This window comes from Protopterus annectens, chromosome 8.part0, assembly GCF_019279795.1.
Source record: "Protopterus annectens isolate FY-2018-M chromosome 8.part0, PAN1.0, whole genome shotgun sequence".
Taxonomy (NCBI): Eukaryota; Metazoa; Chordata; order Ceratodontiformes; family Protopteridae; genus Protopterus; species Protopterus annectens.
Window position 1 is genome coordinate 1,943,208,588 of NC_056741.1, and position 25,228 is coordinate 1,943,233,815.

Sequence of the window (25,228 nt, forward strand, 5' to 3'; positions counted from 1 at the left end):
ATAACCTGTGCTAGCCTTCCCTAGGAGTGTCTGTGTGGTTGTATAAACTTTCATCTCAAAGTGTGTGTGTCAGCTACTTGGGCAGGGACACAAAGCATTGGTTGGACAGAGAGGGTGCTGGAGGCTTTAGCTTGCCCACTAGGCTGAGATCTGGACCCTATAGCTGTGCCAGCGGGGAGTCTTATTAGGGACCTGGAGAGAAAGGGAGAAACCAACCCCAGACTGACTGTGATCTCTGTGTGTTCTTAAGGGAAATTGTACATTACATCGTGTGTATTTATTATCCTTTCCCTATATGGACGCCCCTCACTGGTGTAAGTGGTGAGGGTTGAGGCTCCTTGATTGCTGGACCAGTGCACGGGCATCACCAGATGACTAAGGTTAAAGTATTGCAGAATAAGGGGAATCTCTCAGAAAAAGAAAAGGTGCAAATGCAGATTGCTAAAGAGAACATAAGGGTGTATCTAGATAATATGCAAGAGTTTAGAACAATTGTAGTTAAGCAGCTATTTTTTTTTTATTAAAAACTCCAGGGCACAAAATATTTTAGCACAATGACTTAGGCAACAGAATATTGAAAGGGTTGTTTCCAAATTTAGGGAACATATAACAATAAAAATAACCAGAGATCCTGTAAGTGTTGCAGAGATATTCTGATATTTTTACGAAAATGTGTATAATGCAGAGAAATGTGGAAATTAAGAAAGAGTTCAAATGGAAATATTTATGGAAGACTTGATTATGCCAAGGGTAGAGGTAGGCGAGGCTCAACAACTAACAGTTAAGATAGGAGGTAATGAGATGTACAATCAATCTTCAAGAATGTCTTCAGGAATGGATGGCATTCTTGTGGAAGTCTGTAAATTAGGAGGGAGGAAAGTGCAAAGATCTGGAAGATTTTGTTTAATGGTATTTTAAAAGGAGGGAAAGCACCAACATCACAGAAGAAAGCTGTGGTTATTGTTTTACCTAAAGATGGCAAAAACCCTTCAGACCCACCTTCATATAGACCCATTTCAATTTTAAACCACAATTATAAAGTGTTTATGTTTATATTAGCTAAAATAATGGCAAATTTGTTACCAAAATTGATAGACATGGATCAGTGTGGTTTTGTGGAGGGGAGGCAAACATCTGAAAACATTAATAGAACACTGATGATCTAGAAGAGAGCAGAATGTAAAAATTAGCTCTGTTGGTGGGACATGATTCAAAGAAAGCATTTGATAAATTAAGCTGGGATTTTATGAATAGGGTATTGGAAGCATTTTCATTCTCTGATACAATAATAAGGTTAAATAGTAGGATATATGAAGGACCAGAGGCAGAAATTAAATTGGAAGAGTTCCTCCCTAACAGGTTGTGTCTGAACAGAGGAACAAGGCAAGGGTGTCCTCTTTCCTCTTTGTTATTTGCTTTATATTTAGAGTCATTGGCAAAGAAAATAAGGGACTCAGAAATACAAGGATATAATTGGTATGGTAATCAAGAAAAGCTTGCATTGGACTTCCAAGATGTTTGCCTATTGAGTACCAGCTTAATTTCAACTCTCCCATTATGAAAATAGGAACTCAGAAGAGAAATCCAGTAAACTCGTATTTTTGAGTAAATTTCAGTAACTGGCTGGTATGTGTAGTGCCTGGATATCAGAAAAAAAGAAGTTGCAGAGTTCCACGACAAGAGTATAACACTTTAATAAATAACATAACAAAATGTTTTTAAATTTTTTGTGTTAGAAGTTATTATTAAAGGACCAAGAAGGGGAGATTTGATTAATAGGACAGAAGAACTAGAACAAAAATGGATAATTAAACTGAATGCAGAAAACCCCCAGGCATTAATGATGCAGTGTCCCTCAAACCCTTCCTCAAAGCATGGGCATTGAAGCATTGAAAGCTTTTTAAACATGTGTTTTATTCATACTATATTGACATGCCCTTAGTTTAACACAATATACTAATTGCTTTTAATGTGTTAATGATCAATGTTCTTTTTGTAGATAATGTACTGCAGTTGCGTCATTTTGTAACAGTCTGAAGAAGTGATCTGGGCAGATCGTGAAAACGGTCACTTTTGTTATTTTATTTATTAAAGTGTTATACTCTTGTCATGGAACTCTGCAACTTCTTTTTTTCTGATAGTTATGCTGGTGTTGTTGCTCGAGTTTACTCAGTACTCACTCTATTTTTGTTGTAGTGCCTGGATGCCAGCAAAAAAAAAAAAATCAGACAACTTGAAAGAAAATCAATCACAAAAGGTGAGGAAAAAACACTCACTGGAAAGGATTCTGCAGCTGTTCAACAATAAGCAGTGCAAGCTCCAGCTTTGGTGCAAGACATGACTTATACTAATCTAGAGGAAAATTAAGTAAAATGTACTTAGAGCTGATTAAAATAAATGAAACACCAATGGAGTATATCAATTCAAATAACAAAAGTCTGGAAAAAATAGAAGTTTTAAACAGATATTCAGATGAGGTTATAAAACTGCAAAAAAATCAGGAGTCAAAATGAAGAAAAGACTGGCTGAATATGAGACTGCTCAAGAAGAGATGTTTAAAAAGATAATAGAATTAGAGGACACAACAAGTAGGGAAAACCTGAGATTTTCTGATATACCATAGAAGCTGGAAGGAGCAAACTGTATTAATTTTATGAAAGCACACATTAGCAGCTGGACTGGTATTTCACAGCAGGAGTTGTTAATTGAAAGGCCACATCATGTGTATGCTCCAAACCTGGCCATGAGAAAGTAAACCAGACCTTTATTAGTAAAGGTACAATCCTACCAGCAGAAAGAGTTTATTCTGACAAAACTGTGGCAGAAGGACAAAGTACTAAAAGTGGGAGACAGTAGAGTGTTTGTGTAAAATGATTACTCACTGTACAGAGGGAAGAAGAGGAGTAAATTTATTCCACTAATGAGGGAATGTCAAGAAGTAGGCATAAGGTTCAAACTGCTGTACCAAACTATCTTCAGAATATTCTTTCCTGGAGGGACAAAATAATTTTTTAGCACACACTCTACTGTCTCCCAGACTTTTGTTATTTCAATTGATATACTCCATTGGTGTTTCATTATCACTTGTGACACAGGTACATTTACATTTATACAAAAGTAATCAAACTGTATTAACACATTAACAAACATTAAGCTTCACGTATATTACTATATATCATATAACCTAAGAAACATTACATACATTATCATTTTTGATGCAGAACATGCTAAGGAGGAAACAGAAAAGTTTGTCCAACAAAAAGTGAGCTATGAAACAGAAAGAGATTATGCTTCTTGTTCTTCTGGTAAAAAGACCATAGATTGACTGTGCCAGTGAAACCTTTTCTGGTGTTTCAACTAAAAATGCTTGAGAGACAGAAAAAAGCAGAAGAGTTTAGCAAAAGAACCAAGAGTACTTTGGAAATGAAGCAGAGACTGGGATTGGGAGATAGAGATAAACAGGAATAAAACCAGCAACTTGGAAACTGCAAATACATTTGGGATTACAAAACATTAATTATATTTGTGAAATATGACAGAAAAAGAAAACCTGGAAATATTTTACTTTTTTACTTTGTTAAGACCGTAGGGGGCTCTAAAGTATATGCCCTACTTCATCTCACAACTATAAGTAGAATAAAATTCTGTTCTTAACAGAAGTAATTTAATAATGCATGATATAATCTGCATGTCATAAAGTAAAGCTTTCTCAGTTATTTTTAAGTGTAATGTGGATACTAAAGTAAGCAGGTGCCCCTGCTTGTTTCCTCCTTCTCTTCTCCTTGTTCAGTTTTAAGTAATGTAGTTACTGCAACATTAGAAAAAGAAGAAACGTCTGGTCAAAAGAGAATGATGCAAGACAAATGTATTTCTCATTCCTGCATAGGGAAATTACTGGATTAAGGCCATTGGCTTGATCTAGTAACACATTTTAAGAGAAAGCAAATAAATAAAAAAAGAACATTGAATATAATAAAGCTTTCCTCTAGCAAATAAATAAATGCTTGTAGAAGCAACTATGTATGTGGTTCTCATGTCTCCATGGAGACAATCTGATAAAAAGCAATAAAAACAGAATACTTATTTCTTTCAATGGCTAGGAGATAATGTTTTCTGAAAGCATTCAACTGTTTTCCCAATCTGGGAGAGCAATAAAGATAAGATAAAACCAGACAGCACTTAGTAGAAGCACAGGCTGCATCATAAGTCTTAGCATGGATAATCTTCCTTTTAGGTTATCCCAAGTATGTGAGCATTGCTGTCAGTTTGGGACAATTGGTCCTATTAGGAGGGTAAAACTTCAATATTTGAAGATTTACATAGTTTTGTATGTTAGTATTAAGTTAATATTTTTTAGGGGTGTATTGGGGTTTATTTGTTTTTTTCATTTGAGGGCTTTCAGTAAAACAAAAATTTTTTTAAGATGTAACATAGGCTGAAATGTATATGATAAGAAACAACCGTAGAAAAGCTCAACCTGCCAAACATTAGTGTATGTATGTAAGAAAAATGCTGGAACTTGATACTTAGAAAAGCTGTTACACATAAAAAGTTGGGAATAATAACGTTTTAACATTCTGACACTTTTAATATTACCTTTAAATGTAAATGGTCTCACAGATATGTACAAATAAGAAAGTCAGTTATTCAGTAGAATACCTGGGACAAAGGAAAGGTGGAGTCCTTATATTAATTGCAAAAGGAGCTCCAATAGTGATAGAAGATGATAAAAAGATAATAATGGTAGATTTAAGGGCTACTGTCAAGGGAGAAGGATTACACTGGCATGTATTTATATTCCACCTAAAACTGGTACAATGGCACTTAAGAAAATTCTGGGAGAAATAATTAGCTTTCATCAGGGAATATTAGTTATAGGTATAGACTAGAATTTGATTTGCAGCAGTGAAGATGAGTCTTGGGGGCCCAGAAAGGGAAATATAACAAAGGAGGGTAGATATTTGAAGAAATTTATAAAAATGTTTGGCATGGAAGATGTGAATTCAGTAGTAGGAGTTCAGAGTGCTGTTACATATTATTTATCTGATGTTATGAGGTAGTGCCATCTGTGCCAGGGAGAGTAGGATAGTACATGTGTACATATGCCAGTATAGCTAGCTGGAGTTTTGTAAAGAAGTTTATGTTATTTAACTGTCACACTGATTTATACAGATGTTTGAGTTTTAAAAATATATTTGTAAAGTTACTTATGTTAAAAATGCATCAACATTAGGTCCTGCTGGACAGAAATAATGTATTCACGTATATTAGGTTGTACTGTAACTGATCAAATGTATATGTTTATCATAGAACCCTGGAAGGGTGGAAAATTTGAAATTGTGTTATAGCTTTCAGATGCTGCCATAAATCTTAGCAAAGCTCTGTGTGTGTATTGTAGCAGAGTCAGGTGACCAGAGATGATGTCATCCTCTAACCAGCATCTGGTTTCTTTGGAACTCTCGCAGCAGTGCTTTGGAACCTGACAGAAAAGATTTCTCATAGGATATATATCTCACACATCCACACAGACAAAGAGAGACATCATCTGCCTTTTGCTGTGGTAAGATATTCATCCCACATCAGCTTGCCTTGCTCTAGTAAGTAGTCAAGGAACAGTAATTCTTTAGTTAGTTAGGGACATTTAGCGAGAATAGTTTAGTATTGTTTTCTGCATCTGTGAGGAACTATCCAACTGTATTATTTTTATATTACTGTGGTTCAGACTTTGTTGTTTATTGTATTCGTTAATCTTCTGCTTTCTGTTTTATTATTTATAATTAAATATTTTAATACCTTTCATTGTGGCTGGTCTTTTAGAGAATATTTTTAATATCTTTAGAGTACTTATGCTTATTTTAGTGACACTGTGGCCGGTCCTGAAAGCCTTGCTGCTTTGGTCACACCCTACCATTTGTATTAGAATTAATTTTATACAGTATAATTGGGTATCCTTTGTAAGAGCCTTAGGGTAGCTGACTGGTGGCAGTTTGATTACCTCAGAGTCTGGGCAGAAAGGGGCACAGCTAGTAAATATGTGCCAGCTTTTCCCAGATGTGTATGTGTCTGTGAAATTCAGATATCCAAGTGTGTGTATCAGCTACTGGGAACAGGGACACAGAGCTCCAAAGTGGTCAGTGTGGAGTTTTGTGTGGGTCTGAAGAAGAGAGTCTAGCCCCAGGTTTGGAGCATGCTCCCTGTGTGCTCTTAAGGGAAACTGTGCTTGATGAAGGAAGTTGCATCTGAAAATACCTTGTGAATCCATCTTTCCTCTTAGTGACTGTCCCTCACTGGAGTCAGTGGTGAGGACTGAGTCTCTTTGATTGCTGGCCCAGGATAGAGACCCATCACATATTGGTGGTAGCTGGGTGGGATATTAATTGAACTTCAGTAGCCGATGGGCAATTGTAACTGAAGGTGTGTGTACTCTCAGCAGCCACAAGATAAACACACAGAGTTTCATTTTCACAACAGTTTTATTTATTTTTGTTAGTTTAGTTTAGTCAGGGAAAGCAGGTAAGGATGTAAGCACAGGATTATAGCAAGCTGGCAAAGAACCAGTTGGCTAAGGTGTAAAAAGTGAAAGGACTGGTGCTCACCAACCTGACTAAAGAGGAAATTATTTCAACCCTGGTCTCAGCTGCAGCATGTCCCAGCCACCTAGAAGACTACCAATTTTGTGATGGGATGTGCAGTCTTCAGAAACAGGACAGTTCACCTTTTCTTCAGAGGACTTAAAAATCCATCTGGAGTTAGAGACTTGAACTGGAGGCCAAATGACTGGAGAAGCAGATGGAATTAGAATCAGAAGGGAGACTGTGGCATTTGGAGATCGAAGAGAGGCTATGACGTTTCAAGGTTAAAGAGAGACATGGCATTTGGAGGCCAAAGAAAATGAGAAACAGTGCCAACATGAAAGGGAGATGCTGACTCATTGGCAGGATCATGGAAGGTAATGGGTAAGGGAATAACCAAACCCCAGAAGCAATAAAGGTCAGTAAATTTCTTCTACAGTTTACAGATGGTGATAATTTGATAGTTTTATTCATATATTTGAAAGAGTATGTAAACAGTATAATGTTGACCACTCTAGGTACGGTTCCTAACCCCCTTACTCAATGGTAAAGATGCAACTACTGTTTCTAAATTGTCTGATACTGGCTGTTTAAACTATAATAAAGTTAATCAATGCTTGCTGGAATGTTTTAAGTTAACACCTGAAGCTTACAGATAAACGTTTCATCAGCATAGATGCAAGGCACATGAAAATGTATGTGATTTTATTCCTGAGTTAAGTGCTTGTTTTCATATGTGGATGAGTGGCTATCAGGTCACTACTTTTGACTGGCACTGGCAGACCTTTTGGTGAGGGAACAAGCCCTTAGCACTTTACCTGAGGACATGATAATCTGGTTGGCAGACCAGGACTGCAGATGAGTTGGGGAGAAAATGTGATCTCTGCTTATCAAGCAGGGCACCACAACACAAGAAGGGGATACCCAGTATTGCAAATGGATATAAGGGAACCCATGTTGGGCAGCCTATACCACCCCAACAGAGTCCATCAGTAACAGGGGAAGCCACTAGTTCAGATATATGGCCAGGATCAAGGGTTAGATGTTTTAAATGTAACCATAGGGGCCATGTAGCATATAGATGTCTACTGAGGCAAGGTGGAGAACAAAAAGTGAAGGAGCTAGCAAGTGGGAATAACTGCATGCCAGTGGTAAGTTGTCTGGAGACAAAAGGGCTACCAAATTATCACTGACGTTTGTATACTGTCTTAGTGGATGGAAGACAGGCCACTGCTAAGAGATACACATCCTCTGACATAACCATTGTGAAGCCTGCAGTGGTTAAAGAAGAGCAGTATTTGCTTGGGCAGTCCACACCAGTCAGAGCTTTAGGAAGGACCCCATTCCAAATACCTTTGGCCAGGGTTCTCCTTGACTGGCAGGGTGGAAAAGGAAGCAAGCAAGTAGATGTGTTTGAGGATATCCCTATAAATGTCTTGATAGGGAATGTTTTTGATATTGCAGTACCTTGTTTGCATGCAGTTACATGCAGTCAGGCTTCGAGACAGGCATGTGGGTCAGGTAGCCTGGTGGAGATGCAGATAGACCCCACACCAGAAGCTGGGGCTGGTGAGGTGGCTGTTTCAGGGAGGGAGCTGCCCTGTAGCAGTGAGCCTGGAAGTGATCCACAGATGCTGGTAGGTACTGATGTTCCCGTGGACAGAGTGACTGCAAGGGCAAAGGTGACTGGTAGTATCCAGGTTGACAGTGAGGAACTGCTGTCAGAAGAGACCAGGCTTCCAGTGGAAAGGGAGCTGGAAAGGGTCACAAAGGTAGAATTGAGACAGGCTCACCTTTCGGACTCTACATTATGAGGTTTGAGGGAGGTAGCTAATTCTGAAGGAAAACAGGAGATGGTATACTGGAACATTAACATGCCATTAACCCATTAAGCTGCTTACTTAACAGCCTAGGCCATGGCTATAATTTGGCTTCTAGAAAACAACAAAGTCTAATGACTTCTCATCTTCTCTTTGTTGATGATTTAAAATTGTATAGCTCATCAGATGAGGAACTGAAAGCACAGCTGCAGGTTGTTAAAACTTTTTCAGATGATATCGGAATGTCATTTGGTCTTGATAAATGTGCAAAAGCAACCTTTAAAAAAGGAAAATTGCAGCACCAGGAAAACATCAGTTTGGGATAAGAATGTGATATAAAAGAACTTGAGCAAGAGGGGGTGTATAAATACTTGGGAAGTGATAGATCAGCAATAAAACATGAACAAATGTGAATAATGCTTAGTAAGGAGTACTTTAGAAGACTTAAATTAATCCTGAAAACAGCATTGACACTTAGGAACAAGATCTAAGCTATAAATCAATTTGCTCTTCCTGTCCTAACTTATAGTTTTGGAGTGATTGACTGGCCCCAAAAAGTGTTGGATAGATTGGATATCAAAACAAGAAGGATGCTTCATGCTCACCAAATGATTTATAAAAATCAGTGTATACCAAGATTATATATCCCCTGTTCTGAAGGAGGGATGGGCCTCCTTGAAATTGATTACATGTATAGATCTGCAATTGTGGGACTCCACACATATCTATTGACCTCACAAGATCCAAATGTGGTGAAAGTTTTGAAACATGAGGAGAATAAATCTAAGATGACATCTCTGCTTAATTTAGCAGAAGCATATTGACGTCAAGCAGGAATGGAAATCAAACCAGAAGTGGATAAAAACCAGGCGGCAACTGAATGTGCTAAAAAAGGAAAGAAGGAATATAAGGTGAAGGGTCAGATGAGAAGGCAAGAAATGTGGAAAAAACATAAATATAGTTACAAGTATAAAAAACTTCTGGAAGAGCCTCATGTTGATCAAGAACAAATGCAGGAATGGTTAAGGAGAGGTGAATTTACATCAAGAAATGAAAGATTAATATTGGCAGCCCAAGAAAGTGGGCTGCGTACACACTGGTTTACTAAGTCCATTGAACATGAGGGAGAAACAGACAAATGTAGGTTTTGTGGAACCAAGTTGGAAACTGTTACACACATTATTGCTGGTTGCAATGCTCTAATGGCAGAGGGACTGTATACTGAAAGGCATAATAATGTGGCAAAATTGTTACAATGGAGATTGTGTAAACATTATGGTATTGAAGTGGCTGAAAAACATTGGAAACATGAGCCACAGAGAATTATAGAAAATGATGAAGTTTACATCACATGGGATCACCCAATACCAACAGTCCAAAAGATAGATGCTAGGAAACCGGACATAGTTATCCAAGAAAAGAAGACAAAAGTAGCATTGATCATTGAAATTGCCACACCTAGTGACTATAGTGTCTTGTGTACAGAGAGACACAAAGTCATAAAATACCTTGATCTGCAGGCAGAAACGAGAGCCATGTGGAAGAAAGATACCCAGACAGTTCCAATAGTAGTAGGAGCAACTGGTCTTATAAAAAAGAATTTACAATCATATTTAGATATGTTACCAATTAATGTAACACCATATGAATTGCAAAAGGAGTCACTGCGGGGCACATTGCAGGTACTGCGAAGAACACTTTTGGCTAACATCAAAGAGTGAAATAATACTAATTTCATGAACTTTAATCATACTCTGACTTAGGAATGGGGTCCATTCCCGTCATGGTATTAGAAACCCAAAAGACTTGGAGAAATCAAAAAAGAACAAAGGGATAAGGTGAAGGATCAGATGAGAAGGCAAGAAAAATGGGAAATGCATAAATACAGTTGCAAATATAGAAAACACCTGGAAGAACCTCATGATGATCAGGATCGAATGCAGGAATGGTTAAAAAGAGGCAAATTCCAACCAAAAGATGAAAGGTTAATATTGGTGGCCCAAGATAGTGGGCTATGTACATGTTGGTTTACAAAGTCCATTGAACACGTGGGAGAAACAGACAAATGCAAGCTTTGTAAAATAGAATTGGAAACAGTCGCACACCTTGTTGCTGGTTGTGATATACTAATGGCAGAAGGACTGTATACTGAAAGGCGTAATAATGTGGCAAGACTGTTGCACTGGGGATTGTGCAAACATTATAATAATGAAGTATCTGAAAAATGCTATGATGAAGTCTACATCACATGGGATCACCTATTACCAACAATTCAAAAGACAGATGTGAGAAAACCATATATAGTGGTCCATAAAAAGAAGAATTAACATTGATTATTGAAATCGCTTAAATCCAGTGATTACACTGTCTTGCATACAGAAGACACAAAGTCATAAAATATCAAGATTTGCAGGCAGAAATGAGAGCAATGTGAAAGAAAGATACCCAGACAGTTTCAGTAGGAGTAAGAGTAACCTGTCTTATAAAAAAGAATCTACAGTGATATTTAGATATGTTAGAAATAAATGTAATGCCATATGAATTTCAGAAGGAGTCCTTACTGGGCACATTGTGGGTGCTGTGAAGAGCACTTTTGGTTAACATCAAAGATTGAAACAATACTAATTTCATGAACTTTAATTATACTTTGACTTAGGAATGGGGTCCATTCCTGTCATGGTATTAGAAACCCAAAAGACTTGGAGAAATTAAAAAAAAGAGAGGCACAGAGGGTTACTGTGTAGAGAGTTGACCATTGAGGGAGGACTAGAGGGTGAGGTAATACAGCAGTTGGTAGGGCCTAAAGCCTACCATCTGGCACTTCTAGCCATAGCCTATGGCATTCCTTTTGCACGTCATTTGGGCATAAAGCATACCAAGATACGTATTATGCAAAACTTTTATTGGCTTTGGGATTGCAAGGGATATAACAGGGTACTGCAGGACCTGTGAGCAGTGCCAAAAGGTAGGCAAGGCAGGAGACAAGGTCAAGGCTCCTTTGATGCCTTTGCCTGTGATTTGAGGAGCCATTTCAGATGGTAGCTATGGATATTGTGGGGCCTCTGAGAACCCCAAGTTACACCAGGTGGTTGTAGATTATGCTATTAGATACCCTGAGGCAGTGGCTTTGTCCTCTTTTGAGGCAGAGAAGGTGGCAAATGCAGAGATTTTCAGCAGGGTAGGTTTCCCAAGAGAAGTACTGACTGACAAGAGGTGCCAATTTCATGTCAAACCTACTGGCATGTCTGTGGAAGTGCTGTGAGGTGAAGTACCTGAAAACCACCCCTACCCCTACTGCCCCTAGACTAATGGTCTTGTGGAGAGGTTAAACACTACACTAAAGACCATGCTATGGGCATTTGCAGACCCATTTATGAGAAAGTGGGACAAATATTTGCCCCATCTGTTGTTTGCATACAGAGCCCAGGAATCTGCATTTTTTCACCCTTTGAGTTGCTGTATGGGCATAGGGTGAGGGGAGCCTTTAGATTTGATTTGTGATGAGTGGGAGGGTGATAATGAATCCCACAAGGAGTCTGCTGTGGCATGTGTCATAAACTTCAGGCCAAAACTTAGGGGGCTCATGGGCTTGGCCCAGGAGAACCTGGCAGGAGCCCAACAGCAGAAAAAGGTCTGGTATGTCAGGAATGCTCGAGCCCAAGAGTATGTTGTGGGACAGCAGGTTATGGTGCTCAATCCTGTCAGACACAATAAGCTGCAGGCAGCTTGGGAGGGACCCTTCGGAGTGGTGTAAGGATGGTCAGTGATGTTAATTACATGGTATACCTGCTAGGCAGGAGGCATGGGCACAAATTGTACCATGTTAACATGATGAAGCCTTACCATGATAGGGATGGGAGGTCCTGGGCAGACTGCAGAGGGCAGGTTGACCATTAAGCCCAGTAAGTGTCAGGAGGGTATGGCATAGGTGTCATACCTGGGCATATAGTGGGGAGTGGTAAGATCAGGCCAGAGCCTGCCAAAGTGGAAGCTATTCAGATGTGGCATGCCCCTGTTACCAAAAGGCAGGTGAGGGCATTCTTGGGAATAGCAGGCTACTATAGAAAGTTTGTTCCCAATTATAGTGCAATAGCTTCCCCCTTCACAGACATGATGAGGAAAAACAAGCAAGATAGGATATTGTGGATCCCAGCCTGCAAGAAGGCATTCTAAATGCTTAAAGGGCTTTGGGAGGACCCTCTGTGTTACCCAGTCCAGAGTACAAGAAAGAATTTGTTGTGCAAGTGAATGCTTCTAATCATGGCATGGAGGCTGTACTCAGTCAGGTTTCCTCAGAAGGAGAACAGCACCCAGCTGTATATCTCAGCTGTAGACTCCAATGAAGGGAAGAATGTTATGCAGCTGGAGAAAACGAATGTCTAGTGATAGTATGGGCACTGCAGAAACTTTAGCCCTATCTGTATGGAAGGAAATTCACTATGGTTACAGACCACAATCTCTTAACATGGCGACATCGACCCCGCCAGCAAAATGCTAAGTTATTAAGGTGGAGCCTAGAGTTGCAGGCATATGACATGACAGTGCGGCACCATAGTGGGGTCAGCAGTACCAATGCAGATGGGCTGTCAAGACAGATTATAGGTTAATGTATTCCCAGACAGGCCAATTTCTCTCAAGCAATGTTTTTCCCTGGTCACTTGAAAAATTTGCTTGAATCTTCAAAGGGGGAGAGATATGATGTTATGAGGTAGTGCCATCAGTGCCAGGAAGAGTAGGGCAGTACATGTGTACATATGCTAGCATAGCTAGCTGGAGTTTTGTAAAGAATTTTATGTTATTTGACTATCCCACTGATTTGAACAGATGTTTGAGTTAAAAGTATATTTGTAAAGTTACTTGTGTTAAAAATGCATCAACAGTAGGTCCTGCTGAACAGAAAGAATGTATGCATGTATATTAGGTTGTATTGTAACTGATCAAATGTGTATGTTTATCAGAGAACCCTGGAAGGGTGGAAAGTTTGAAATTCTGTCATAGCTTTCAGATGCTGCCACATATCTTAGTAAAGCCCTGTGTGTGTATTGTACCAAAGTTAGGTGACCAGAGGTTATGTCATCCTCTAACCAGCATCTGGTTTCTTTGAAACTCTTGCAGCAACACTTTGGAACCAGACAGGAAACATTTCTGACAGGATATATATCTCACACATTCACACAGACAAAGAGAGACATCATCTAGCTTTTGCTGTGGTAAGACACTAAGCACACATCAGCTTGCCTTGCTTTAGTAAAGAGTCAAGGAACAGTAATCCTTTTGTCAGTGAGGGATATTTAGTGAGAAAAGTTTAGTGTTCTTTCTGCATCTGTGAGAAATTATTTTTTTTTTTTATATCTCTGTGGTTGAAACTTTGTCGCTTATTGTATTCGTTATACTCCTGTTTTTTGTTTTATTATTTATCATTAAATATTTTAATACCCTACATTGTGGCTTGTCCTTTAGAGACTCAAGCTAGTTATGCTAGCATGTGTACATATGTACTGCCCTGCCAGCTTTTCCCAGGTTCAGATATCCAAGTATGTGTGTCAGCTACTGGGAACAGGTACACAGAGCTCAAAAATGGTTAGTGTGGAGTTTTGTGTGGGTCTGGAGAGAGAAGAGTCTGGCCCCAAATCGGGAGTGCTCTCCCTGTGTGCTGTTAAGGGAAATTGTGATTGGTGCAGGGAGCTGCATCTGAAAATACTGTGTGAATCCATCTTTGCTCTTAGTGACCATCCCTCATCAGAGACAATTGTGAGGATTGAGTCTCCTTGATTGGTGGTCCAGAGTAGGGAACCTTCACACACCAAGATACAAAAACTAGGCTAGGCTAGAGAGAAGTTACATTTCTTAAGAACATGTGCATTTAATTGAAAGTTTTGATACACATCCAATAACTATAGCAGATCATGCGCCAATAATAACTAAAATAAAAATACAGGGTAATGAAATAAAAATGAGAAACTGGTGCTTTCCCACCTATCTGTTGAAAAAGAAATGGGCAGTGGAAATTATTCAAGAATTATTAGGACAGACAGAATTTTCTTCTAAAAGTATAGCTGGGGAGCGGGATAAAATTAAAGTAGATTTTAAAAATAGGATGGAAATAAAAGAAAGAGAGATATGGTTAAGAAGTAAAAATAATTATTTAGAGGGTCTGACAAAGTATTACAGATTAGAGGGAATCTCACAGAACAAGAAGAGGAGAAATTGTAGAAAGCTAAACAGAAAATAAGGGATTACCTCAACAATATGCATGAGTTTAGAAAGATTGCTGTTAAGCAACCATTTTTTGATAATGACTCCAGGGCACAAAAACTTTTAGCACAACAATTCAAGGAACAGAAGGTAGAATGTGTTGTCGCCAAGCTTAGGGGAGCCTTTAACAAGGAAAATGATAAGAGATCCTGTGGAGGTACTACAAATATTTTGGAAATTTTATGAAAGTCTGTATAAAGCATAGAAATATGGAAATCAAGAAAAGGTACAAATAGAAATGTTTATGGAAAAATTAAATATGCCAAGGTTAGAGGTAGATAAGTCTCAATTACTAACAGGAAAGGAGGAGATGAGATAAAAATTGTGATATATAGCCAATCAACAGGAAGGCCCCAGGAATAGATGGTATTTCTGTGGAAGTTTGGAAGCTAGGAGGGAAAGAACTGATAAAGATCTGGAAAGTTTTGTTTAACAATATTTTAGGAGGAAGAGAAGAACCAACATCCTGGAAGAAAGCTGTGGTGACTGTAATACCTAAAGAGGAGAAAGACCCATCAGATCCAGCTTCATATGGCTCATTTCAATCTAAACCATGATTATAAAGTGTTTATGTCTATAATGGCTAAAAGAATTGATAGATATGGATCAGTGTAGTTTTGTAGAGAGGATGCAAACATTAGATAAAATTAACAGAACACCGATGATCCAAAGGGAAGCAGAATGTAAGCAAATATCAAAGAAAGCATTTGACAGAGTAAGCTGGGAGTTTATGAGCAGGGTAATGGAAGCATTTGCCTTCCCTGATGAAATTATAAGGTCGATTAGGAGGATGTATGCGAGACTGGAGGCGAAACTTAAAGTGGGTGGGTTCCTCTCTGATAATCTCTGTTTGATCTGAGGAACCAGATGGGTATCCTCTTTACGCTTTGCTATTTGCATTATATTTAGAACTATTGGCAAATAAATTTAGGGGTTCAGAAATTTAAGGATAGAATTGCTATGGCTGTCAAGAAAGCTGGCTCTATTTGCAGATGATATTATTTTTTACCTGATAAAACCAGAAAAGGACATTTCAGTGTTGTGGAACATTCTGAGGCAGTTTCAAATATTTTTGGGATACAAAATTAACTAAGATAAACAAAGGCAGTTGATGTAAATTATGTATCTGCACACAAACTGGTTCAGCAATATCCACATTTATGGGACATGATTAGATGAAGTAGTTAGCAATATGGATTAAAAAGGATTCTGGTATGGCAGCTAAGAATATATGGGAATAGGCTAAACAAAAGATAATACAAAACCTGAGAAACTGGGAGCTCTGTTATATGGATATGGATAGCAAAATACAAGCAGTGAAAATGTTTTTAGTCCCTTTAGTTTTATACACAGGTCAGGCATTTTTTTATGAACTAGAGGAGAAGTTGTGGATAGCAATTAATAAACAGCTGAAGGATTTTATCTGGGAGGGGAAGATGACAAGAGTCAAGTGGGATAAGCTGATTCTTCCAAAAGAACAAAGTGTGGTTTGGGATTGCTCAATTTGAAGAGGTATTTCAGAGCTACACAGCTAAGGTTCCTATAAATAGCACAATCAGAAATCTATAATTCAAAGTAGAAAGGAATGATGATGAAATGGGGAAGTTAAAATACCAAGGAGAGACTAGGATTTTTGATGCAGACCCTTAGGGAGAATAACAATAACTATACAGAATATTATATACATAACATAGCAGGAAATATTCTAAGAAGTAAGCCAACATGGGAATGGAGAAAGGAGATTCTTCTGATGGGGATGACTATAATTAGGGATGCAGACAGTAGGGGTCTGGAATTTATTTGAGAAAACTGGCAAACGAACCAAAGTATTGGGAACAAATAATTAGATAGAGAAAGATAATGGGAAGAGGCCAATAATTTATTTGGGCTGCAAACTACATATTACCTGCCCTAGCAAATATTGATTTCAGAATATTGGCAAAGAGAAAGAAATAGGGGGATCCTAAGTGAACGACCAGCACTTGTAGAGTTTTTAGTAGAATCCAGAACATGTGTTGCTGTTAAAAAAAGAATAACTAGTAGAACATGTAAAATATTGCATAATAACTATAAGAATCAATCAGAGGAGTTTAGAAAGGATTGGAAAGAAAGATTAGATAAACAATTCACAAAGAAATAATGGGGGATATATGTATGTCTCCCAAATATGCAACAAAATCTACAAGATTTAGGATTTTTGCTTGGAAGTATTTACATGGGTATTTTTATACCCCAAGTAGACTCAAAATAATTTTTCCTCAAGTATACAGTAAATTTGGAGGTGTGATGGGGAAGAAAGAGATAATTGGAAACACATTTTCTGAGAGTGTAACTAATGAAATGATTTTTGAGCTATGATACAGAATCGGAATTGCCTATACATAGTAAGGTCTTGTTGAGTCTAATTATGATGGCTGCCAAGAAAAGCAATTACTAGAAAATGGAAATCAAAGTCTAAACAACTAGAAGGAGTGAATATAGTAACAGAGATAAAACAACCGGAATTGGAATCTTTAGAAAAGAATTACAGGCACAGTACATGCAAAGGAGTGAGGTTTAAAAGAAAGCAGGATTTGAATGAGTTATGTAATGTTTGACTGACAATTACTGGATATATTATAAGTGATAAATACTGTTTACAACTAAAATTGTCATTATGGTTTGTTTTCATTTTATATAAGTTTATGATTGTCTGTCATACATGATAATTTAATAAAGATTTTTCTTGTTTAAAAAAAAGAAAGAAAAGTTGGCTTTATTTGCAGACAATATTATTTTGTACCTGATAAATCCAGAAAAGGAGAGAGCAGTGTTGTGGAACATCTTGAGACAGTTTCAGATCTTTTCAGGTTATAAAATTAATGAAGATAAAACAATGGCTTTTGCAGTAAATTATGTACCTACACACAAATTTGTTCAGCAATATTTATATTTATGGGGACAGGATAAGATGAAATATTTAGTAGTATGGATTAAAAAAGGCTTCTCTTATGGCAGCTAAGGATATGTGGGAAGAGAATAAACAAACGATAATACAAAAATTGAGAAATTGGAAACTCTTATTTATGGATATGGATAGTAAGATACAAGCAGTAAAAATGTTTGTAGTCACTTTAATATTGTCTACAAGTCAGTCATGCTTTTATCAAACCGAGGAGAAGTTGTGGACAACAATTAATAAAGAATTGAAGGAATTTATCTGGGAGGGAAAGAGAGCAAGAGTTAAGTGGGATAAGCTGATCCTTCCAATAGAACAAGCTGGTTTAGGTTTATCTGATTTGAAGGGGCATTTTAGAGCTACACAGTTAAGGCTCACATACATAACACAAGCAGACGGTTATAATTCAAAGTACAAAAAGGATGATGATGAAGCAAAGGGAAGTTCAAGAAATAGAGAGAAAGTGGAGTTTTGTAAGTAGATTCTTAAGGATAATAACAACCATACAGAATATTATATTCATAAAATATCAAAAAGTATTCAAAGAACTAAGCCAATACAAGAATGGAGAAAGGAGATTTTTGCCAGTAGGGATGACTGCAAGTAGGCACACAGAAAATAGGCAAGAGGGGGCTGGAATTTACTGGAGAAACCTGGCAAAGGAACCAAGATATTGGGAGCAAATAACTCAAGCAGGAAAGGTAATAGAGTGGGAGGAAGCCAAGAAGACATTACAGTTACAGGCTAGAGACTGCCTTCCCTAGCAGGGTTTGATCTAAGACTATAGGTAGAGTGAAATGAATAGTGGTCTTTTAAATGAAAGAGCTGCTCTGGAAGAGTTTTTAGTTGAATCTAGAATAGAAATGGCTATTAAAAAAGGATAGTTAGTAGAACATACAAAATATTGCATGATAACTCTAAGAATAAAGATTAGAAAAAAATTGGAAAGAGAGACTGTAAAAGCAATTTACAAGAAAATAATGAGAGGGCATATGTATTGCTTCCAAGTATGCAAACAAGTCCAAGAAGGTTTGGGATCTTTGCTTGGAAGACCCCAAGCAGTCTTCAAATAAATTTTCCTTGGGTAGGTAACTGGAAACATATGTTCTGGGAATGTAATGAGTTTTCCTTACAGAGTACTGTATCATAAATATTGGGTGAGCAAACGGCTGTAAGTCAGGAAATGATTCTTTTGCCCTGGTATATAGGATCTGAATTGAACAGACATAGGCCTTAGTAAGTTTCATTCTGTTGGCTGCCAAAAAAGCAATTACTAGAAAATAGAAATCAAAGTCTACAACATCTGTATTTCAGGTATTGAATATTGTAAAAAAACTGTAAGATGGATCTTTAGAAAAGGGAAGGAGAAAATTATGTAGAAGTAAATGGAAATTGTGGGAACAGTACACGCATAATAATGTTCAGGAGGAGGAGTGAGGTTCATGGCAAGACATGAGTTGAGCAATTGTTATAATGTTGGACTGATGATAGTAACAAAGAAAATACATGTGATGTATATTGTATTTAAATGAGAAAATGGTTTGCTTTATTTTCTGTTAATGTCTGTTTTTCTGTCTAAGTGATAATTTAATAGAATTTTAAAAAAGAGTGCTATAGAAAGAATGCTTGTCTTTAGTTGTGGTAAAGGGTGAATGCCCAGCTTTGTGTGGAAGAAACTGGCTGCAGAAATTAAATTAAGTTTTTGAGATGAAGTATGTAACATGAGTTTAAGTCAAGGTGAGAAGTTTATCATTTGCAGGAGGAAATGTTTCATGAAGAATGTGGAGCTCCAATTGGTGATGAAACAGCCATATTGATATTGCAGGATGCCAAACACAAGTTTTGCAAAAGTAGTCTGTTACCACTTGCAATAAATGAAAAGGTTGTTAAAGCGCTTGTAAGGCCTGAGAGAGAGTAGGTATTAGTGCAGTAAAACGTAGTGAGTGAGCAGCCCTGAGTTTTCCTACTGTATAAAGGGATAACACCATTGAAGTTATGAATATAAATTCACCATTAATTAGGCTACAATTCCATTACAATGGTATTCAATTTTATGTGAATGTTAATGCACACCAATATCTGTTTATAACAGAGTATCATCTTGTGTGGGCTATGTACCAACTGTTTTTAGAGAATAATTGAAATCATTCTATGATTTGAATGTACTTGTTTTTGTGGATGAATTGCTGATTACGAGAAAGTCAAAGTGAAAATCTCAAGTTCTAAAAAGTGCTGAACTATGTACACTGGGAGGTAAAATCAATATGTGAGTTTGGTAAATCATAAACTGAGTACCTAAGATATATCTTGGACAGCAAGGAAATCCACTCTTCTACAAAGAAGGTGAAAGCAGCATGAGGACCGATCCCCCAACACACACACACACACACACACACACACACACACACACACACACACACACACACAAACACACACACTTGAAAGATTACAGGCATTTCTGGGCTGAATTAAATAATGAAAATATTGTGCCTAATCAAGGTACAGTTGCTGGAAGATGGTGGGATTCATAGACAATCTGTGTAATACAAAAAGTCAAGGATCTCAGCAACATGCAGGGTGGTGCAGATTCATAAATGTGAGTTATACAGTCACTCAACAGTTTGCATAATGTGCAACACATGCAGATGAGTACATAACCACAATGGAATGATATAGTTCAAGCAAATGAATGAAAAATAAGATTTAAAGGAAGGGAATAAAAACGTCACAATTTACAGATTTTGCAAACATGGATGAAACTGTTTGTATGCCTCATTGTGCATGTCTTGTAGAGAAAAAGCACACAAAAAGTTTCAGAGTGACATCTTGTAGTTATGTTCACAGTTGTAGCAGTTCTGTGCTGAGCAGCAGTTAATGCATAGTTCTCTCCATCTTAGCTACTGTAGCCCTTCAGCAAACTATTGAAGACACTTTGGATATGTTACAAACATTTGCCTCATGAGCATTCAGTAAGTTTATCAGTAGGCTTCTGTATGTGGAAGGACATATATGGTTTCCACAAGATTGCAAGGAGAGAGTCAGAATTTTGTGAGGCTTTTACAATGTTGCACAACTCTCTGAAGCTTTGGTTGCCATGGTAAGAAAGGCTCCACCTGGTCCACAGTCAAAGAAATATTATTACTGAACAGCCAGGTAGTCTGCTATGCATAGAAGATTATTTCCAATGTGTGTGTGTATATGTGTGGCACCCTGCTAGTTCACACGATTCCCACACGTGGCTTACATCTGATGAGTGTATCTGTTTTCAGTGGGTGATTTCCCAGGGGGCCTTCAAGTTGGTAAGTGTTGCCACGGTGTGTAATATAAATATTAACACATACTCACATTATGCGCTTAGCTAATCCCTGTTCCCCCAAGAATCTTGATGTTTTGTAAATTATGCTGAGACTACCCCTCGAACCCTGGCTCAAGGCCCCACTGTGCAATCCTGAAACTGTGGCAAAAATGAATTATGGCACTGCCCATGCCAAAACTCATAAGATTATTAAGCATGTGTTTTGTTCTGATGAAGGCACAGTTTCATTGCCTATATGCAGTACTCACCCAAGGCAACCAGCAAGGCATTTATGGTATGTACCATACTCCATACCATGAGTTTGTGTAATCAGGATCAACATTCAAATTACATGGCTGTGTTATGCTATCTATAAACATCCAGGCAAGAGCAAACGGCGATTATGCTTACCAGGATCTGGATGGTGTACAGTCAAGAAGAAGCCCTTTAGGCAGCAACAGGCACAATATGCAGCAGTTCTGGTAAGGCAACAGCAGCATCTGGTCAACAGTCCAGGGCCAAGACATTCCTAAAATGACAGTGTTACACAGACTAAACAGGATGTATGCAGCATTCCTGTCAGCTTTTGCCGGTCAGTGTATGGTCAGGTCCCCCTGTACACCTGTTATCACCTTGTTACATCACAGGAGGGTGGGCACTGTGGACCACAGTCAGCATCACTTTCACAGAAGACACAGTAATACAAGGCTGTCAATGCAAGCTGGGTGGACAAACATCATGGGGCCACTTGTGGGGGACTGCATTAGCTGGAAGGATAAATGGTGTCAGGGATCATTTAATCCTGTGCCCTAAGATGGGGTGTCATTACATGTCATTCACCTGCTATCACTTTGCTAGCAAGGCAGCAGGGCTTGAGATTTCCCTTGTCAGAGACTGTGTGCTACGTTGTGACCTGGCACTGGAGGGAGCTCATTGCTGATGGTTACACTCCTCGAAGTAGCTACTCATCTCTGTCCACTATGAGGAGTGGTAGGTCTTATAACAGCTCAAGACATAGCTGCTGTGTGCCTCCCTGTAAAAGCCAGTGTATATATCCACTCCATATTCTACCCATGAACAAACTACCCATCTGGGCAGACATGGAGGCACTCACTGCAACCAAGTGTTGCTAGATTGGATATTTTTTTATGTCTATGCTCCATGTCCTCAAAGATCTCACAAATGCCACTCAGCACACCTACCCCATTGCAGACTGTGGTGCAGCAGTGTGTGCCTGGATGACACTCCCGCACATCTTATGATTTAGCCCCAATGTCACATACATGTCAGGAGGCAACTGTGAGTTGCTGTGTGGCTTATGGAGAATAAGTCCTTGGGAGAAGCAGTGTGCACATCTGTAGCTACTAATCCAGATATAGAAGAGCACTTGTGAATCTATCAGCCACAGGAGGCCCCTTCTTCCAGGAGATGGTGTGAGCTTGACCATACAGCCACAAGTTGGCCATTATGTTTGCCTATATGTGCACCTAATATGGAGGGTAGCTCCCCAACCAGAAGTGAGACAGACATGGGTGTCATTGTGTCTTCTGACTCTGACATATGTCCATATATCTCAGTATCATTATGAGAGTCTGCAGAGTTGCTGAAATCAGCCTCTTGTTCAGCTTCAGCCATTTCTATCTATTGCCCATCAATGCATGTACCCGTGACTGCTATAGTGAACACATCAACATATGATACAAGGGTACAAATGCATAACATTCTTTGTTACTTGGTCTTACTTTTTTTTGTTTCTTGTGTTGCACTTCTGATGTGCTTATGAAATTAAATGTTCATTATGTTGTCTTTATTAGTACATTCCTACTATTTGTAAAAATTGTAAATGCAAATCTTTGCTTCATACTATCTGTCCTTAGGACCCACTGATACATTAGTGGGATGGGTCAGCCTAGCACCAACATCCATATCCCCTACAGGTATAAATGCTGTTGTGTCTCCTTCTCCCAGTCACAAAAGAAAATTTTCCATGTCTGTCAGTCCTGTGGACCTGAATGGCCATCCTGTTTGGCAGATCTCAGCTTCATTCTTCCATTCCTTCTGGTTGGTATTGCTGATTGTATCAATCATATCACAGTGATATTCGTGTTAGCTGTGGCCACTGACTGCTTTCATGTCCTTTAATATAGTCTGCCACCCCGATCCCTTAGTGGATGGTCTGCACTCCTCTACCCATTAGCTGTAGGCCACTTTGCCTGAGTGGCTACAGCAGAATGTCATTTGCAGTATTGATAAAATTCTCCAGCCTCTGTCTGCATGATTCTGTGGGCATTTAGACATACGGCAGATATGAATATCTATTACTAAGGGCATCCATACAGGTACTGAAAATGTATTCATTTCACAGAGGCACATATTCACAACCAGCAGGCACTGTAAGATGTGCTACAGTACAACATAATACTTATTGCTAGAGATTAGTCTGTAAAATGGTCTACTGACTTGACATGGTAAAACCCCTCCCACAAAGCACATTATGGCTCTGTCTAGTCACGAAAACATGTAGGCAAACCGAGCAAACACAAGAAACCATTATGTTAATGCATACAAATAACTTGCCTACTATTATGTCATACACCTAATGCCTGAGACCACTATCGGAATGGAAACTATATACCTTAGCAGCAAAATCAGATATGTACAACTTTCAGAAAACCATTGCAGAATACTGCATGCTTTGCCAATTGAACATTGACAAAATGGCGACAACATTCCAGATTCTACAAGTGTATACCTAATTTGCATCTTACATAGGCAAATGAAGTGCTATAACATGAATGTCTATAAATCACATAATTCTGCTTTTATCCTCTGGAGAGTTTACAGTACTCAGGTACATGAAAACCTTATCACATTCATGGAGGTCAAAGGCTGAAACATGACGTGTATATGAATGCATGCTTTCCACCGAGCACCAATAACCTGCCTTGAATCTCACTCTCAAATTTGTGTACATATGTGGTTGTCTGTCATTTTGCTATACCATTTGGCTTTTGGCATTCTGCAAGACAAAGATGGCTACTAGCACCTCAAGGCATAGAGTTCCTGCATGGTGTGTGAAGGACATGGAGATTTTTCTCCAACTCCTTCACTGACATTAAGTCATTTTGATAAACCCTTCAAGAAAGTGGTTGTCTAATATGTCTTGGGCTGACAGCCATCTAGAGCTGCAGGCATTCCATGGCCTGCAGAGCAGTGCAGATACTGTTATGATGATGTCATGTGCTATGAGCTTGCATTGCTGCAGAAATGGAAAGCAGAGGTGCAAAGAGAGTGTACAGGCATTTATTATGTTTTTTAACAATTTCTTCCTGCTAAATGCATACCACACAATCAGACAGTTTTATCGTACACTTTTGACTTTCAGCTTTTGAAGAGATATGTCTCAACCATGTGGGCTGTCACAGGAGGCTAGAGAGGCTGGCTGTAAAACAGGGTGTTTAGAACTGTTATCTGCTATAGAATTTATAGGATACTATGGGATTACTAGCATAATGACCCTAGCAGGGATTTTTAAGACTAGCCATGCTTCCCAGAAATATTAGCCAGGTTTTGATCCTGTAGGTTTTTGTAGGGGTATTTATAAACTCGGATGTGAGTAGTCAAGCATTTTCAAGGTACCACTCTCTCTGATAGAGACATGTGCCAGATCAGGGGTAAATTTTTGATTTCCCATCCACTGATCCAAATTGCACTTGAATAACTGCAGGGAAAAATTAAGCTTCATGTGGATGGGAAGTCTGTTCCAGAGAAGGGGCAGTCTCTTGAGACTCATACTTGTCCCTGCAGCATGTCTTACTTATGTTGTAGATGAGGTTTAGATTGGTGGATTGGATGATTCTGATTCCATTTGTTTTGCAGATGTGCAACGTATCTGTTAAGATTGGAGCAGAGGATGCTTTGCAGCTCAAACACAGATCACCTCACAGCAACCTGTATGAGATCGAGTATAAGGATAAGGCTTTTAGGTGGTTTGCACAGGACTGGTTGCCTACACCATGTATTCTTTTTTTGAGGAACCTTTGTAGATATTCCAGTTGTTGCATATACCTGATCAGATACATACCAAAGAGGGCATTGTATACTATGATTGGTCTACTGAGGGCCGAGAAGAATGGAACAATGACTTCTTTTGACTTAGATGGCAAACGTTTATATGTTGTGTAACATAAAAATACTTCCTTACTACTGTAGATTCACGATGTTCAAAGGCCAAGTCATTGTCCATATGCTTTGACAAACACATGACCACTGGATCTGCTTTCAGTGGTGTATCATCAATGTGGTAATTTGTAGGGGTGGACATCTTTCTGAAAGAAAATATTATGCA